Source organism: Rattus rattus, chromosome 1, assembly GCF_011064425.1.
Source record: "Rattus rattus isolate New Zealand chromosome 1, Rrattus_CSIRO_v1, whole genome shotgun sequence".
Lineage (NCBI taxonomy): Eukaryota > Metazoa > Chordata > Mammalia > Rodentia > Muridae > Rattus > Rattus rattus.
In genome coordinates this window covers 135,087,543-135,096,449 of record NC_046154.1, presented here as the reverse complement: position 1 = coordinate 135,096,449, position 8,907 = coordinate 135,087,543, and the positions used below count along the sequence as shown (strand labels likewise).

General features: G+C 37.7%; 1 pseudogene; it reads left to right on the top strand.

The window, feature by feature from the left end:
* The first annotated feature begins 2,336 nt into the window (after nt 1-2,336).
* On the top strand, nt 2,337-2,468 carry LOC116890302 (annotated as a pseudogene).
* Nucleotides 2,469-8,907: the final 6,439 nt, after the last annotated feature.

Genomic DNA, 8,907 nt, shown 5'->3' with positions numbered 1-8,907 from the left:
ACTGCTTAATTGTGAACAGTTGGTGATTTTTCTAGCTATTTTCCCTCATTAATTTTTTGCTTTAATTCAACTTCTGGTGGAGTATGTTCTGGGGGAAAGCAATCCTTCAGAAATTGTAAGCTTCTGAAGAAATAAACATATGGTTAATTTTGGTAAATGTTCTACTTGTACATCAAAAATATGTATTTCACTACTGGTGAAAGAAATGTTTTATATATGTCAATTAGCTTATGTTTGTTAATTAGCTCTATTTATATATTCTCTTGTTTCTCCTTTGTCAGCTACTGAGAGTGTATTATGTATGCCTGGCTGGCCTGGAACCCACTCTATAGACTAGGCTGGCCTGAGAACCACTATCTCTGCCTGCTTCTGTATCCCTAGTGCTGGGATTAAAGGGGAAGCACTGCCACACCTTTTTACCGGACAGAGCACACTGTAATGTTTCTTGGACAAGCACGCAGGTGGCTTACCAGTGCTTGCTACCGATGACTCTGATCTCACTATATCTCTCGTAGCCATCTCAACCAAGAAAGGCCTATCCTTGTTTGTTTTAATCTAGTTGCTTGTCTCTAGGCTGATTAGACAAGCGAAGGGATATCTGAGAAATAATCAAGGCTCCTTACAAATTATCGTAGACAATTTGCATAACCCCTATTTGTTTATTTCTGTAAATAGCCCTTCCTGTAACTGCAGCAGGAACTCCTGACAAAGTGACTGAGTCTCTGAGCTTGAGCACAGTGCCTGCTTCTCATTTTCACTTCAGCCCTCATCTTCTCACTGTGCAGTCATTCCTGGACAATATGAAATATATCTAATGATTGACTTCCATAGTGTTTGCTGCTTAGGAACTCTTCTAGATCCACCATCAATGAAATGTCTGCTAACAATCACTTGCATGTACAAGACACTGTTTTTGTTTTGCTTTGTTCTTTTGTTATTTCTAAACATCATTTGTTGTACCTTGAATAGCATTGCAGAACGAAGCAACAAAGTCATTTCAGTAATTACTTATTTACCTTGTAACAATAGTTATAATTGCTGTAATGAGCCAGGCTGGGCTGGTGCGCATCTGTTTGAAAATGTCAACAATTTCTTCTCAGAGCTGGAACTTGAATGCTAAATTCCAATCTAGAGCACTTTCTTTCTTGTATCACTTCCAAAGTATCTACCAATCATTAAAGCCAAGATTAAAATTAGAAAAACAAATGTGGTATTTTTTACCTTAGGTCAATTAATAGCTTTTCTGCATTTGCTCTTGATATACCAGGGGTCTGTATGAAACAGGTCTAACACAGCAGTTACCTAAGGGCTTGTTGACCTTCGAACTCTTGGTCATACTCAGCTTGTACCACAGCCATCAGTACCAGAGAGAATGTTGGCAGAAAGAAGTATCCTAACATTTGTTTTGTTCTTTTGTCTCACACTGTTGTTGCTTAGAGATTCATCATTTAAAATTACTCAATAAACAATCATAAAATTCATATGGAAACACACACACACTTACATTTCACAATCTTTATTAGAAAGAGAAAGAGGAGAATATTATGTTACAGGATACAGTACTACAAAGCTATTGTAATTAAAACAGCATGGTACTACTATCAGAATAGATCCATAAACCAGTAGTCAGACTGGAGAGCCCAGAAGGAAAGAACAGCTTCTACAGCTAACCAATGTGCAGACAAGCTATTGATGATTCATGCCTATAAGGAAAATATTCTCAATACATGCTCCCAGGATATTGGATAGCTACATTAAGAATGATGGTAAAAGAATTTTTTCTCACAGCATATAAAAAACTCACCACAAAAACTTTTGAATAGCTAGACGGATGGCTCATTGTTTAAGGTAACTTCCTCCAAGCCAGATAATCTGAGTTCAATTTCTGGGATTCACATGGTGGAAGGAGATAACTGAATGTCATAGTTGTTGACTTGATGTACTACACACATACAGAAGATGAATAAAATTTTGAGGAGGTCAGAGGAAACAGTGCAATCATTAAAATATTGATACAAATGCATAAGGATCTTCAGACCCTATATAAAAAGCTGCATATGGTGCCTTTTTAATCCTAATGCTGGGGAACTGGAAAGAGGAAAATCCCATGGGCATCCCCGACATCCAGCCTATCCTAACCATAGAGTACTAGTTCTATGTCATGGAACAAAGTGGGCTGCCCTGAGGAAGGTCATGAGAGTTTAACCTTTGGCATCCAATTGTATGCACACATATGTATCATGTGCATCTATACACACATAAAAATTGTACACACACAAAGTTTAAAAGCTTAATGCAAGAAACACAATTGTGATGCTACTAGAAGAAAACATGACAGCTTTGCGCAGTGGCAGTATCGTAGCCAATGAGGTTTATCCGAGGCACGATTATTGCTAATTGAAAACTTTTCCCGAAAACATGACCAAGTCTTCAGGATTTTAGAATGGGCAAGTATATTTTACATAAAACCCTAGAAATATTAGAAATGAAAGATGGAAGAAAAAAGATGATGGTGGTAGAAGGAGAAGGAGGAGGAGGAGGAGGAGAGGAGGAAGAAGAAGAGGAAGAAGAAGAAGAGGAAGAGGAAGAGGAAGAGGAAGAGGAAGAGGAAGAAAAAGGAGAAGAAAATGCCTCAAATTAAGAACTTCTGCACAGCCTGGGAAACAGTAAACAGAATGAAGAGACAAATTACAGAGCCAAGGAAAATATTTATAATCTATATTTCTAAAAAGCAGTTTAGTTTCTAGACCACAACAGAGAGTTCAAACATGTCAACTAGAAAAATTCCAAGTGGGTAGATTGAAAATGAGCATCTCAGATTTCACAAAGAAGAAATAAAAGTGGTCCTTGGGCAAAGTTCTTACAGACATTGTGGATAAGAGTAGAGGTTTCTAAAAAAAAAAAAAAAAAAAAAAAATTATCACATAGTCCAGTCATCCTATTGCTAGATGTATATAGAAAAATAATTCTCACTTTTTCTTCATGATTATACACAATAGTCAAGGAAGGAATAGAACCTGAGTCTGGGCGTATGCACTTGTAACTTAGAGCTAAGTAGCAAAAGGTAGGAGTCACTGTGAGTTCTGGGTAATCCTGAGCAATATAACAAGAACCAGTCTTAGAACAGCAAAAACATGACGAGAAAATGAAACTGATGAGCAAACCACTGTTCATCCATAAAAAGATGTAATTCTTTCATTGCAACAATATTAATAAAACTAGGGGTCATTATGGCAAGTGAAAGAAGCCATAGAGACATAGATACCATGGACAGATTCACTCCGTAAGCAACGTCTGGAAAGACTGGTCTAACAGAAGAAGGCAGAAATAGAATATGTCATACCAGAGAATGAAGAGACTACAGAGGGAGAAAGAAGGAGGAGAGATTGGTTAACAGACAATAGCTTCAAGACAGGCTAAATAACTTCTCTCCTATTGTGCAGTAGGGTGACCATACTTAGTCCTGCAAATGGCATGAGGTAACCTCATTCTACATTGTTCAATTCCTACCTCTAACACCTTGAAGAGTGGTTGCCATAAATAAATGATCAGTAAACATATTAGACACAAATGAATTGAAACTCTGTGGATGGAGGCAGATGAAACATGAATAGATTGGCAGCATTCTATTTGAAGTGTCAATTGTAACAAAAGGAATACAGAAGAAATGCACATTTAAAAGGTGTTTCCAGAGTCACCTAATGAAAGGTTTAAGATGAAGTATTATTTTAAATACTAGATTTTGAAATTTGAGGTAACAAACTGTTTATTCTCAACAAAGGGAAGCTTTAAAATATTTTCTGTATTCTATGCTATTATTGTTGTACTAAATAACCCTAGGGGGAGAAGCAGGTGGCCTTGATTCTATCAGCACTAAATCCCAACCATTAACCATTTGATGAAACCTCAAGTATATGTAGTATAGGCTGCTCTTACCGATAATAGATTTCATTTTTAATCTTCTCAGGAAATGTAGTCAGCTCTGTCCTTGCCTTAAGGGTCATTCTGAGGCCAGATTATAAAGGGCCTGCTCCAGCTTATAACAACCACAACAGTTGGGCGAGTCCTGCTTCCCTGTGGTCAGGGCAGGCAATCAAGTCGCTCCCATTACTTCTCCCATATGCAGGTTATGAAAGGTGAACAGAAACAAACATATTTCTGCCAGGGCACAAAGTTCCAAACTTTTCACTAAGCTTTTCTCTTAAGAGTGAGTCATAAAACCGATTCAAGTTCTCTTGATCATTTTCTCCCATAGGGAACAGATGAGAAAGACAAGGCTCTCTTGGAGATCAAAATGCAGGAACAAATAACTTTAATGAAAAGAACAGCAGGCCGAGAAAATGAGTTGAGCAAGTGTTTGAAGCTCTCTTGCATGTCCATCTCTGGGCAGAAAATAGAAGAGGGCATGGACACTTTCCTACAAGGAGTGCACTTGTATCCCGGAGTGACAATCTGCTGTTCTTGGAAACTTAAAAAGGAACTCAACAAATGGATAGCATGCCCCAGATAATTAGCAATAATTGTGTGCCTCTTCTGTTGACCCATTCTAGAGCTTCTTGTGCGCTCTCCATGCTTTCTGACAAAACTATTCTCAGAAGATACCTCTTTCAGGCTTAGTTTCTCTCTTCAGGTGACCATTTCTGCACAGTGGTCACTGCCATCCTCAGCACGATCTTCTTTTCATGTGTTGCTAAGTCTTTGATAGAAGGAGCATTGGACCTATTTATCTCTTTCCTTCCTGCCATCCACACTTTTTCAATTTCTGCATTCAGCAAAAGCAAACACGTGCCTTTCTCTTTTGATGTTGTCATTTCAGTATCCACATGTTTGATTTAATTTCTATAATTGAAATTATCACACAATAGTTGCTTATATTTGAATTAGGTAGAATTTCTAAAGTATAAAAGCGGTTTTAACCATTTAATAATTTTTTACCGTCTGTTACTTGAAAAAAGGAAGGCAGATCATTAAAATATAATCACAATTCTTGACTTTTAGCATCACAGATGCTCATGCCACACCATGAACTACATTGTAATTTGGGAGGCATGTACTTGTTAGAATACTACTCCAACCAGAAGGTCTATTCCTTTGTTTTGTTTTGGGTTTTTTTTGTTTTTTTGTTTTTTTTTTGGAGCTGGGGACCGAACCCAGGGCCTTGCGCTTCCAAGGTAAGCGCTCTACCACTGAGCTAAATCCCCAGCCCCAGAAGGTCTATTCCTGATGGAGAGAATTAACATCATATTCATCCATGACACTCCAACTCTGTGACAATTCGTCTGAGAATTACAATGCAGTAAGCCTATGGTACCAAGACACGAATTAAGGGCCACTATATAAACAGCTACATTTGCTGATAAACATTTACAGCTCATAGATAATGTTGAAGTGTAAAATGATTGAAATATAATATAAAGTAATTTAAAATCTATTCATAAATTGATTATATTTAGCACTTACTATTCTGATTGCATAATTACAATTTGTAATATTGTTTTTAGTTCCAATAAGTCATTTCTCTATGTTTTCTAAAACATTCCCACATTCTAAGAGTAGAGTGACATTGGGCAGACTTTCTTTCATTGTGAGGAACCACTGAGAAGACAGGCAACAACATCTACATTAAGGAACAGATAAGGCAGAACTCTCATGATTAACAAGTGGGAAACCGGTAGACATGCTCTAGAATTCCTCTGGCTTTTCTTAAAGAAACATTATCGTTTATGATGCAATGGCAGAATGCCAACTGGAAGAGAGAGAGATCAGAGTCTGGAAAGGTTGAGGAGGGTGAGGGTTGTAGGACAAAATTCCAAAGAGCTGATACAACATGGAAAAGTAAATGTGAAAATATGATCTATAAGCCCACTGGGGTACTTACTTAAATCTTCAATGCCAAGTGAGCACTCAAGAAATAAGGCAAAGATATATCAAGAAAGCAAAGGAGGAGAAACCTAGGGCATTCGATAGAGACTCCCCAAATAGTACTTGGTTAAGCAATGTTTAGCACTAAGGCTGCTCTAGATCCACCCTGTCAAAGATGAAAGAACCATATGTAGATCAAGCTGTTGGCAAGTAGTAATACATACGAGAACACAGACATGAACCAACAGTCCAGAACTCCAGGATGTAAGAGTACTATATCTATCATCTAATTCAAAATGTGGGAGTCACAGTAAGGAATCATATATATATCACATATGAATCATATATATATGATCCATCAATGAGCAAAAGTTTTGCCTAGAGAAACAGGCTCTGGAAGGCAAACATGATAAGGTTGGCAGCATACATCTTAAAGAGAGGGAACTAAAATTCAACTAATGGACAAATATTTAAAAAGGTGAATATGAAGACAGGAGCAATGGTAGATTTTCATTTAAGACAGGATGTCATCGCAGGGAGTTCTTGGACGTGTGCTCATTGAACTGCATCCTCTGGAGTGCTGGGATTACAGGCAGGTACCACCACACCAGAGAAAATTTTAAAAATTAGTACCAGAAATGAGAAATTTACTATATGTGATTTATAATCTAGTAAGCATTAGAAACAAGACAAATGAACAGGAAGATATTACTGGTCTTTGTAAAACAAAGCACAAGAGAATAATCTATATGCAAGAAAATTAAAGATAATCAACTATGAAAAACATCAGAGATAACATATTTGCTATTTGAATTACAGAAAATAAGATTGAAGAAGAAAATTAAGAGCATTCTATTTCTAAGTTTCCAGTACTTTGTGCATTGTTTTCATGGACTGTTCACAAATGATAAATATTAAGACCTAAAAACACTGGGAAAAATAAATATTTTATGCAAAGAATTACAAAAGACTTCATGCCAGATATTCTGAAAACCAGAAGACATTCAAATCACAGTGCACAACCCCCAACGTACACAGAGTCAAGTGAGAATTTTATATCCAGTGAACAGTTGTTAGCTGTAAGAAAAATACTTCTTTGTAAACAAAGAAAAGAAAAATGAGACTGAGGAGAGTTAAGTGGATAAGAGAGCTTGCACTGTGTGCATGAAGATCTAAGTTCAAATTCTTAGTACTCACTTTAAAAAGTGGGCGGGAGGGCCCGGGAAGTCACTGGAGCCTGCTGGTTGTCAGCACAGCTGCAGCTTCCGTGAGAGATGCTGAAACAAAAGACTAATGTGGAGAATGGCATAGCAGAACACCTGACGTCTTCTTGTGACTTTCATGTGTGCTTGTGTATGCTCACCCTCACACATCCATGCGCATATCACACACACACACACACACACACACACACACACACACACACACACACACACACCACATAGTGGTATTTGTGACCATTAGATTTGATGTATAACACAAGTTGACTTCAGATCATCACTCTAAGTTGTCAAATGTAAGTCTACAGAAAAGATTTATAGAGCATCAGAGACCATAACTATTATAATAAATATTCCCATTAATCTTATTTTAAGTAGGACTTCTCATTAGTGCTCATTAGTGCCATTCTGGATGAGATTCAGTTAAACACACACACACACACACCCCACATCTACACTTATGCATATCTATATATATCCTACACATACGTGCATATTTGCACACATCTCACTTCACATGAAATTACAAGAGAGAGATTAAAGGAAAGTGTTGATGGATTAATAGAATCATTGATTGAAGAGGCATAATTTATTAGAATTTGACTGAATGAAGAAATTAAAGCTAGCTAAGTGTGGTGCCATATGACTTTAACCCCAGTACTCAAGAGACAGCGGCAGGTGGATCTCGCCAAGTTAGAGTCCAGCTTGGTCTACAAAACTAGTTCCCAGACAGCCAGTGTTACTCAGAAAAACCCTGTCTGAAAAAGAAAAATAAACAAAATAAACAAAACCTTAAAAATAATTTTAAATGTTTTATATCATAAATCCATCATCTGTCTGTCTGTCTGTCTGTCTGTCTATCTTTCTTTCTTTCCTCTCCTCTCTCCTCCTCTCTCTTCCCTATATCTGCATAGCCTTGGCTGTCCTAGAACCCATTCTATAGACCAGGCCGGGCATACCCCTGCTGTCACCCATCACAACCCCATCGCTAGTCATCTGTTTGCATGTTTTCCCAGAGTTCTTTCAGTATAACACACATGAACAGTTAAAAAGTTTTACAAAATTTAAGTTAACATCATAGCAATGGGTAATTTAATCTTGTCAATTAATCCTTATTTTATATAAGTACATATGTGTGTGTGTGTGTGTGTGTGTGTGTATTTACATTCATATATGTTGACATAAATGAGGAATCTCTCCAGTTTCAGAAAAGAGCAGGTCTCCCGGGGATATAAACCAAACATGATGCAGTAAGCTTCAGTAAAACTAGGAACATACCCTCATATCAAGACTGGACAAGTCAAGCCAATAGGAGAAAAAGTGTTCCTAGTGTAAGCAAAAGACTCAGAGACACTGCATTCCCTCTGTTATGACACACATAAGAACACCAAGCTACACAACCATACCATATATGAAGACAACCTAGATCAGACCCATATACATTGCCTGATTGTCATTTCAGTGTCTGTGAGACCAGATGAGCTGGTTAGTTCACTCTGTGGGCCATGTTCTTGTGGTGTCCATGACCCCTCTAGCTCCTAAAATCCTTCTTTCCCAGGATTCCCTGAGTTGAATCTAATGTTTGACTGTTGACTCTCTGCATCTGTTCCTATCAGTTTCTGGATGAAGCCTCTCTGATGACAATTTTGCTAGGCTCTGATCTATAAGTATAGCAGATCATTACCAATCATTTCATTGGTTTTCTTTTGCTAGTCTTGTTTGGTTCTATCCAAGTTTCTGGACTATCCAGCCTCTGGTTACTCGACCTGCCCAGGCTGTGACAGATAGGGCTCACTCTTAGCATTGGTCTCAAGTTGAACCACTC